Source organism: Ricinus communis, chromosome 1 (assembly GCF_019578655.1).
Source record: "Ricinus communis isolate WT05 ecotype wild-type chromosome 1, ASM1957865v1, whole genome shotgun sequence".
NCBI lineage: Eukaryota > Viridiplantae > Streptophyta > Magnoliopsida > Malpighiales > Euphorbiaceae > Ricinus > Ricinus communis.
The window spans coordinates 24,483,066-24,493,594 of NC_063256.1; the positions used below are offsets into that span (position 1 = coordinate 24,483,066).

The following is a 10,529-nucleotide window of genomic DNA, read 5'->3' on the forward strand; positions in this document are numbered from 1 at the left end:
CATTCATATTCTTATTCTTCTTCTACCCTCTACAATTCTTGTGAATTCTTACTCCGCCATGAGTGGCTAAGTTTTTAGTTTCTAATTCAAGAGTGAATAAATTCCAATTGTGATTCTGTGAGGCTTTGAGCTTAACAAATTCTTCTTTAATTCAAGTATTCTTTATTTCTTGTTCTTATTATTTATGAATGATTGATATTGATTGAACTGACGACTTAACTTTGATATTGATTTTTCTATTGCTAAACTTTGATTTTGTGATCTATAATTGTCATGAACGATTGACACAAGTAGCAAGGAGCTGGCTCATGTGTGTGTGATTACGGCTTATTCGAATTACATAGCTTGCATGATAGGCTCTAGGGAAATAAAGGAACAAGGTTATTTCAATTGCAGTTATCTCAATTAAATTAATGTTGGTTTAGTCATTCTCATTATTCTTAATGCTGTTATTAAGTTGATATGGAATGCTATCGTGCTCAGTTGACTAATGATAAGTCTTGATTTGGATGTTGGGTTTGAGTCAATTGTATTAGGAGAATTACACTTATTGAGGCTTTTTCGAATAAGTAGACTAAGTACTTGAATAGAAGAATTGATATTTTAGCCTATGATCATGATTACAATTGGATAGAATTAGCACTCTTGAATTAGAAATTTATTAAGATTGATTTTTATTTACTTTAATATTCAGCCTTCATTATTTTATGCTTATTTATAATTTTGATTCAAATATTCAAAACCCCCTTTTTATTTTACTTTGAGAAGCTATCCATATTGGTTCCCTTGGGATTCGACCTGGTTTCACTATTTCTACAAGTTAGTTTAGAAAAATCAGTAATTTATTTTGAAGGGCTTTGACAACCCGTTCAGAAGTTTATGGTGAAAATTTAACTAACATAAGTTATTTATTTTTGGTATGGAGCTATATTATAAATACCATGTAAAGAAACTCATTTTATATACGATAATAAAAAGAATACATTTGAGTTTTCTATTCTTCTTTATTCTCTAAGTTCATGTGAGTTTAGTAAGTGCCCACTTACTTCCAATATAGTGGTATTAGAGCCATAAAAGTGAAATGGCATGGAGATGAGCCACTCTTTCATTTCAATACCCACAACTTAATAAGACTAATTATGAGAATTGGTCAATTAGAATGAAGGCGATCTTCACTTTTCAAAGAGTGTGGAATGTAGTTGAGAAAGGTGTTTCACTTGGAAATGAGGAAGTATTAGACCAAACCAAATAGAAGCTTTAAAAGGAAAAAAGAAAGACCAATGTGCACTCACCATCATCCATTAAAGTTTTGATAATAACATGTTTTAGAAACTTGCTAATGATCTCACATCCAAGAAAGCACGGGAGACTCTTCAAGATTTTTTTCGACCAGTCCTTGTACCTAGCCCTTGGAGTGAAAGAGAATTCAACTTTAGCTTCTGAAGGATGGAATAAAGTTTCCAACAAACCTTGCTTATGGGTCAATTGAATCCAACTTTTTTTATCTCCTCTTTCTTTCTCGTTAGGGAGACTGTCAAAAGGTACAAAGGCCCAAGCGACCAGACTTAACATAAATGTAGCCACTGGAGTTGATAAATTGAATAAGGTTCAGAATCGAACTCTAAAGGTTGAGTTTCAATCACTTTTTATGAAAGAGAATGAAACCATATTAATTACTCCACAAGAGTTTAGGTAGTGGTGAATCAAATAAAGAGACTCAAAGAAATAATATAAGATGTTCGTATAGTTGAAAAGATTTTACAATCTCTTAACATGAAATTAATATATAGCGGTTGCTATTAAAGAGTCTAGAGCTATGAAGCTTACCTTATTATTAACGAAAGGGGAAATAAGGACTTGAATACCTTGATAATTGATAATTGATGAATTGAATGGATCATTCTGAGCCCATAAGGAAATAATGAATCAACGCAAGCAAGGGCAAGATGAGCAAGATGTGCAAGCCTTGCCAGCAAAATTTTCTATCAAGTACAAAAAGATTATTATGCTAGAGGTGGTTGTGGACAACCATGTGGAAGAGATTGCAGATATGGACATAAATATGGGCGTGGCCATGGAAGAAGTGATAAAAAACTCTTTAAAGGAAAATAGAAATCAAAATTTCCAAAAGAAGAAGAGGGAAAGATAACTGTAGAAGATTCAACCAAAACAGAAATGACAAAGTTCAAGTGGAGTGTTACTCTTGTGAAAAAATTTGGCATTACTCTTCGAAGTGTCAAATTGAAGGTATCAAGGAAGAAACAAAGCTTGTGGATCATCTCAAGGATGTAGAATAGCCAACCTTATTTCTTTCTTTTAAAGAAGAAATAATAGGAGAGAAGAAAACATGGCACCTTAATAATGAAGTTAGTAACTACATGACTAATGATAGAAGCAACTTTGTGAATTTTGACACTAAAGTAACAAGCAATCTACACTTTAATTTGGAGATCAAAGGTAAATAAACTATCTTATTTCAAGTCAAAGATGGAGGTAATAAAATTGTTCATGATATCTACTACATTCCCTAGTTAAAAAGTAATTTTTAAGCATTAAGTGACTTATGGAGACTAGATGCAAAAATATTATAAAATGTTGCATGCTTTGGTTTAAAGATCATAATGATGACCTTTTTGAAAGGTTTACTATGTTAAATAGTAGAATGCTCAAATTTGACGTATGGATAGTTGAATCTATTTGTTTAAAGACTTGTGTGGAAGATTCATAATGGATTTGGCACATAAGATATGGTCACCTAAATTTTGAAAATTTGAAAGCTTTGGGAGGAAAGAAAATGGTAAAAGGTATTCCAATGATTAGTCACCCTGATTAACTTTATGTAGCATGCTAACTTGGAAAGCATTCAAGAAAGAGTTTTCCAAGTCATTAATCTCAAGAGCTACCAAGGCACTCCAACTTATCCATGTAGATGTGTGTGTTCCCATGAAACCTCAATCATAGGGCAAAAGTTCTTACTTTATGTTATTTGTTAACAACTATAACATAAAGATTTGGCTTGATTTCTTAGAAAAAAATAAAACTAAGGCTTTTAATACTCTTAAAAGATTTAAAGTAGTTATTGAAAAAGAGAGTGGGCGTAAGATTAAATCACTAAGAACTGATAGAGGAGGAGAATTTATATCTGATGAGTTCAAAACCCTTTTATGAGTTGTATGGAATTCCTCATTTTCTAATAACTCCCGGATCACCTCAACAAAATGGAGTTGCCGAAAGGACGAATCAGACGATCCTGAATATGGCTAGGTTAATCTTGAAGACTAAGAATATGCCAAAGGAGTTTTCGACTGAAGTAATCGCTTGTGTAGTGTATCTTTCTAATCGAAGTCCAACTAAGAGTTTAAGGAATGCTACTTCACAAGAATGATGGAATAAGTGGAAGCCGAGTGTGTCACATTTATAAATTTTGGGATCTATTGCTTATGTGCATGTTTCAAAGTAAGAAAGATCCAAACTTAATAATAAAAGTGAGAAGTTTGTTTTCATCGGTTATGATGAGAATTCAAAAGGCTACAAGTTGTACAATCCAAGTAATGGAAAGATTGTGATTAGCAGAGATGTTGAGTTTGATAAAGGAAAACATGAGACTAGAGTTCACAAAAAGAGGATTCATATGATTCTTTCTTATTTTGAAGATGAAGAACCAATTTCGCATAAAGTTGAAGCTACTCCATTAGCCTTACCAACTTCATCGTCTCAAGGGTCTCTAATGATAGCTTGCCATCATTAAGCTTAAGTGATGAACCAAGAAGATACCAAAGTTAACTAACATCTATAATAAAACTGAAAGGTTTGATGATGCAAACTTATTATGTTTCTTTTGTAGTTGGTAAACCTTTAAATCTTTTGAAGAAGCTAACAAGAAGTCGATTAAAGCTATGAACAAGGAGATTTATTTAATTAAAAGGATGATAATTAGAAACTTGTTACTTATCCAAGTGGTTATCAACTCATTAGATTCAAATGGGTGTACAAAGCTAAGAAGAATGCTAAGGTAAAGTAGGATGATATAAGGCAAGACTCATTGTGAAAGGGTACAAGCAAAGATATAAAATTAAAGAGGTGTTTGTTCATGTTGCTTGCATAGTAATTATTAGACTGTTGATTTCACTTACTGCCCAAAATCATTGGAAAATCCATTAGTTAGATGTCAAAACAACCTTTTTTTTAATGAATATCTTGAGGAAGAAATATATATTAAATAACTTAAAGGGTACGTTGTTGAAGGTTAAAAAGACAAGGTTTTAAGAATTAAGAAGGCATTGTATAAGTTCAAACAAGCACCAAGAGCTTAGTGTAGTTGAATCGATAAGTATTTCGAAGAGGATGGTTTTTAAAGTTATGAATCAGCTTTTTATGTGAAGCAAGAGAAAGGAGATATTCTATTTGTTTGTATTTATATGGATGATCTCATTTTTATAAGGAATAATTTGAGAATGTTTAAAAATTTTAAGAAGGTAATATCACAAGAATATTAGATGACTGATATAAGACTTATATCTTATTATTTGGGAATGGAAGTAAAGCAGATAAAAGATGAGATTTTTATCTCATAAGAAGGAAATGCAAAGGAAGTACTTAAGAAATTTAATATGTCGCAATGTAAGCTAGTTAACACCCTATGTAAAGGGGAGTAAAGCTTTCTAAAATGGAAGAACATGTAGAAAAGATGGATCCCACTTTATTCAAATGTCTTATGAGAAGTTTAAGTTTTTGCCCTTATGAAATAAGAAAGGAAGTGGGGGGTTGAATTGGTGAATAGAGAAGGATGGAAAATTAACAATTTGGTTTGGGAAAAGATTAAAAGAATATAGAGAATAAGACAAGAGAAGTTATAGTGGTTCGGAGGTTAATAAATCTTACGTCCACTCCCCAATTCACAATTGAAAATTCACTATACTATCAATCTTTACAAAGTGAAGTTTTTCAAGCTCACTCCCAACTTAGTGTTTTAGGGCTCACACTAAATTTTAAACTTTGTATTTTAGTGGCTAACACACAACCCTTATAAGATTTTGTTCAAGCTAACCCTTAAACCTTATCCCAAGTGTTTAGGCTAACACTCAAACCTCATAAGAGCATTCAAGCTCTTACAACAACTAAGAATTAAGAAATTAATTGCAAGAATGAGAAATATTGAATGCACAATAGTATGGACTTTTGGAGGTTGTTGATCAACCATTAATGGCCAATTGATGTGGTTTTTATAGGCTGAAAACCTCAAAGAGTTGTTACACAAGTATCCCCAAAATCCTCCATAGTTTGCTTTAAGACAGTGCATTAAATGCACTTGTCAAAATGCAAAATTGTGGTCACGATTCTTACTTTGAAGTCATGAATCTTGAAATGCCTGAACGATTATCTGATGTGGCAGCATGGCATTGGCGGCTCTCCAATATTACCGCTGGCGTTTCTACATTTGCACTTCAAGTTTCGGGGTCGCTCCCACTTAAGGTGCGATCGTGATTCTAAGCTTTTCAAGCCATTTCCTTCTGCCTTGAAACTTTTACTTTTTGCAGTGCCGCCCATCTGGTGTGGTCTGGATATTGAGCTTTTGTAGACTTGAAGTTCCTGCCATGGAAATGTTACTTTTTACGGTCGTGCCCTTTTGGTGCGGTCGCGATCTTGAAGTAACTATACTTAGGTTATTCTACAACATCAACACTTAAAAGATCCTTAGATCAAATCTTTAATTTATTTGTTAAGGTAAAGAAAGGGATTAAACCATGTGATAATGCACTTAAGTTAACATTAAGATATTTGACTTGTACGAGACCATATATCCTGATTGCATTTGGATTGGTGAGCTATTCTATGGAGAAACCCATAACATCTCACATGAAAATGGCTAAAAGGATTTTGCATTACCTCAAAGGTATACTTGACTATGGAATTTTCTATTCATCGTCGACTGATTTAAATTGATGGGTTATTATGATAGTGGTTTTTCTAGAGCTATTGATGGTGGAAAAAGCACTATTAGTTTCTATTCTTATTGAGAAAAAATGCAAGTCTCAAAATAATGGTAGTTTGAACCTTTCTCTAAACATATATGTCCTTAAAATCTTTAATAGTATTATAAGAATTAAGTTGAGGGAGAATACATTATAGGGTGAAAGTGTGAAAGTTAAAGTTTATGGAATGGAGATATACTTAGAGATAAAGATAGTGGCTTGTGTCTATTAAAAGCTTATTCCCTTAGTTTTCATTTGGCACTGGAATCACCTTAATCCGGTGTCGGTGTGACGAGTTAGGAGGAAAGGGAGCTACGGTAGAAATTGTTTCGATTTGGGAGATTGAGAAAGTGTCATGGGAAAAGAGACCAGCATTGGAAAGCCCTTGAGGAGGTGAATGGATCTGTAAGAGCTCATTCACTGATTCCACAAGAAGGGAGGAGCGTCGGCCCCCCGTGTCATGCGCGAGAGTAGTGGTGAGATGAAATTATTCATATTATTTTCTAATATTTTTACATTTTATATGGTAAATTTCTAACAACTTTAATTCTTGGATCAAGTAGAAATGTGTTATGTATAATGTTTTAGAAATTTTTGAAGTATTTTGAGTAATTAATAGTTTAAAAATTTAATATTAAATTTTAGGGTGAAATTTTGAAATTTAATAAATTATAGGATGAACATATAAGCTTTTATGGATAGGTTAAGATTTGAGATTTTTCATGTGTTTATTAGATTTATTATAAATTTTCTAGTATAATGAATATTTGAGAAAAATCTAAGAAATTAGTGAATTTTGTAAATTGAGATCTAAAAATGTACATAATTAATAGAAGAGTACAAAAATATAAAAGAAATTAAAAGAATAGATAATAAATTAGCTAAAGCATAAAAATTAGTTTGAATGACAGTTGTGGTAATGATACTATGGTTTGATAGCTTATTATGTGGAACTAGTAAATTAAAATTGATTCGGTAGAATGTTATATGTATTGATTATGTTAATTTGTAGTATCATGTAAAAAATTTAAGAATATAGTAATTTAAAACAAGAAAATTTGACTCTGGATCAAAATTACTTGATTTGAGTTAGTTATTCAAATTTATTATTTAAATAAAGTCTTTAGTTAATTAGATAGTTGAATAGTAAAAGCTTAATTTAATTGTAATGTCTAAATATAAGTAATTGTTAATTTGGTATTTTGGTAAAGAAGATGATTGTTTATTATAAATGTGATTGGTGAAATATTAATAAGTTTGGATTGCAAATCGTAATCTTAATTATAATAGTTTGTTTAATAATTAAAAATTTAACTTAGAGTATATATAATTGGTTTAATTAGATTGATTAATAGATACTTGTTTATGTGATTAATTTTTTAAGTTAGTTATTGGTAATTAATAATTTTAATAGACAATTAAATATTTAATTTGATTGAACTAAGCTTGGTTGCTAATTTATATTGATTAATTGAATTAATTTAGGTATAATCTAAATGGGTAGTATTTTAAATAGCTAATAACTATTCTCAGATTAATTTTATTGAAACTTTTAATTAATTAACAGTTACATCAAATTGAATTGGCTATTAATATATTGTGAATTCGGATAAGTTGGGAATAGTAAATAGTTTTGGCACTCAACTTAACTATGGAAGTTTATAATTACGATTCTAGAAATGTTTTTAGCAAGAAATGGACCCATTTATAGAAGAATTTAGTTCGACTTAGAGAGAAAATGTTACCAAAATTCCAATAGCATTAGTTAATTTAAATAATTAGAGAATTAATACAATTGTTACAAATAGAATTTAACACTTGATATTAGGCAAGAATTATTAGGAAACAGGATTTAAATTTATTTGTAAATCTCATTTATATATGAATTATAGGATTAAGTGTTCGAAAGTTGTTAAGAGAGACATGTAATCAAATTAAATGAAAGATATAGTCAGTTTAAATTCTGCATATTAGGTGAGTAGATAAACTTACAACATTATTTTTTTTCTTTAATGTATGTTGATATATTTATGATTTATTAAAGTGTTTCTATTGAAAATTGATGTAGATGATTCTATGCATATTTATTGACTGTTTATCAGTCGTTTATTCGTGTATTTGAGTCATATTTATTCCTGTTTGATCGCACTTTGGTATGTTTCTGAGCTTTTCAGGTTTTCAGACTCCTTGATAGGAAATTGATTGATTTCCGGGTAGCAACCAAGCTATGTGGATGATTTACGCATATTAAATGTTTGTCGGATTCGATTCCTTGATTGGCGTGCAATTCGAGGCTCTTGCATTGGCAGTTGCACGGCCTCCTTTGCCCGTTGTGCAGATCGTGCATATCGGCACGGGCTGTTGCACGGGCCGTGGCACAGGCTATGGCTCTTCTGTGGATAAGTAGGCGCACGTAAAATGAGATAGGGTTCCGCTTCTGATTTCTGGACTTCTGTACACGCGTTACCCCTCACTTCTACACCTCCGTTCTTGACATTTTGGGAGACCAACGTCATTTTACAGGATTGATTTGGGAGATTCAAGCAAAGATTGAAGGTTCTAAATGATTGATCGAGACATCCGAGATCCATACTTGAGGCTGGTTTCAGAGTTGGCTTGCGATATTTCCACTTCGATTCGAGAGAAGAGGGGTTACATGTTCCATTTCCTTTTCTGTTGTTTATTTCCTTTTGTATTTGTTTGTTTCATTATGAGTAGCTAGGGCTGCCGAACCCATTGGGGTTCACCTTTGTTGATGGATTATGCTTAATTATTAGATTTTTATTTGCCATTCTTGTAATCTTCTTGCTATTTAGTAATAAAGTTTGATTCAGTTAATTTGAGACGTTGAATTAGTTGTCTTTTAGGTTGTTTCTTGACATTGACAAATGCTTGTTACAACTGGAATTTGAATAGTAAGAACTGGTAGTTAACACTTACAAATAAGGTTAATTTACTCGCCGAATTAAGAATTAACAACTTTTAATAGTTCTAATTCACGCTTAATGCTAATCTGTAATAATCTGATAGAAAGAGATTCCATTAGGTTAGTGCAGGTTTAGGAACTCGGTGAGCTCGAGAGAGGAACCGAGTTCGATTCAGGATTTAGGCACGAGTAAGCAAGATTGGTAATTTATAAAATCAACCTTAGAATTCCATCACTTAAGTCCCCTTTGAGTTTGTTTCTCTTGTTGCGGTTGTCTTTCGATTGTTAGTTGCTGTTCATTTATTTATTTGCATTCATAGTCATTAGTTAATTAATTTAGACTTCTCACACCTTATTTCAGACTAGATAACATAGCAAACAGTAGTAACTTTAGGTTCACTCGATCTCTAGGGATACGACCTTGATACTCACTAGTGCTATGCCGCATGGATAAGTTCACTACCTTAGGTGTAGGTTGCATCAGTAGCCCACAAGTTTTTGGTGCCATTGCCGAGGAACTGTAACGATGAACTAAAGTGAATTGTATTTTTGTGTTACTTTAGTCATTATTTGTTTATTTATTTATTCTTTATTCTTTATTTTATTATTTTTGTTGATTAGTGGTTGTTTGGTTATCGGTTTCAGTTAGTTTATGACCAAGAGCTCTAACCCTGATCCCATAGAACCCTAATCTGACCTGGAACGCTCTCTCAGATTATTGAGACGACGTTTGTAGGCAGTTGAGGAGGAGGACAGAATTATAGTTCAGGTTCAAGGAGCTGACGTGATGGAGAACCATAACCCCTAGGTCGATGACGATCAGAGGACGATGTACGAGTTTGCTCGACCATCTTTGGATGGGACGAAAACTAGTATAGTCAGACTTGCTGTAGCGGCCAATAATTTTAAAATAAAAGCCAATGTTATCCAGATGATCCAGCAGAGCGTGCAGTTTGGAGGATTGCCCAGAGAGGATCCGAATGCTCATATCTCCAACTTTTTGGAGATTTGTGACACATTCAAGATAAATGGAACAACCGATGACGCCATTCGACTGAGATTTTTTCCATTTTCCTTAAGGGACAGAGGCAAGAGATGGTTACAATCTCTTCCACAGCAGAAAATTACTACCTGGAAGGCGTTGGCCAAAAAAATTTTACATAAGTATTTTCCTCCCGCTAAAACTGCTAAACTTAGAAATGACATATCTTCTTTTGTGCAGTTTGATGATGAAAGCATGTACGATGCATAGGAGAGGTTTAAGGACCTGTTGAGATGTTGCCCCTATCACGGATTTCTAGTGTGGATGCAGATTCAGACTTTCTATAGCGGGTTGAACCTTATGACGAGGCAGATGGTGGATGCTGCAGCAGGTGGGGCGCTAAATAGTAAGACACCCGAGTAGGCTCAAAACTTAATAGAGGAAATGGCCATGAACAATTATCAGTGGCAATCCTCTAGGAGCCGACCAGGAAGACAAGGAGTGGTCAACCAAGTGGATTCTACAGCAGCCTTGGCAGCTCAGGTGGAGCTTCTATCCAAGAAGATTAACCAACTCCAGATGTCGATTCATGCAGCGAACGTTGGCTGCGAGTTTTGTGGTGGCCTGCACTATAGTGCAAACTATACTG

General features: G+C 33.1%; 1 non-coding gene across 1 annotated transcript; it reads right to left on the reverse strand.

The window, feature by feature from the left end:
• Nucleotides 1-10,087: 10,087 nt before the first annotated feature.
• LOC112534701 lies at nucleotides 10,088-10,194 on the reverse strand. The gene has a single exon (XR_003078978.1). It is a non-coding gene; the product is annotated as a small nucleolar RNA R71 (small nucleolar RNA).
• Between the last annotated feature and the right edge of the window lie 335 nt (nucleotides 10,195-10,529).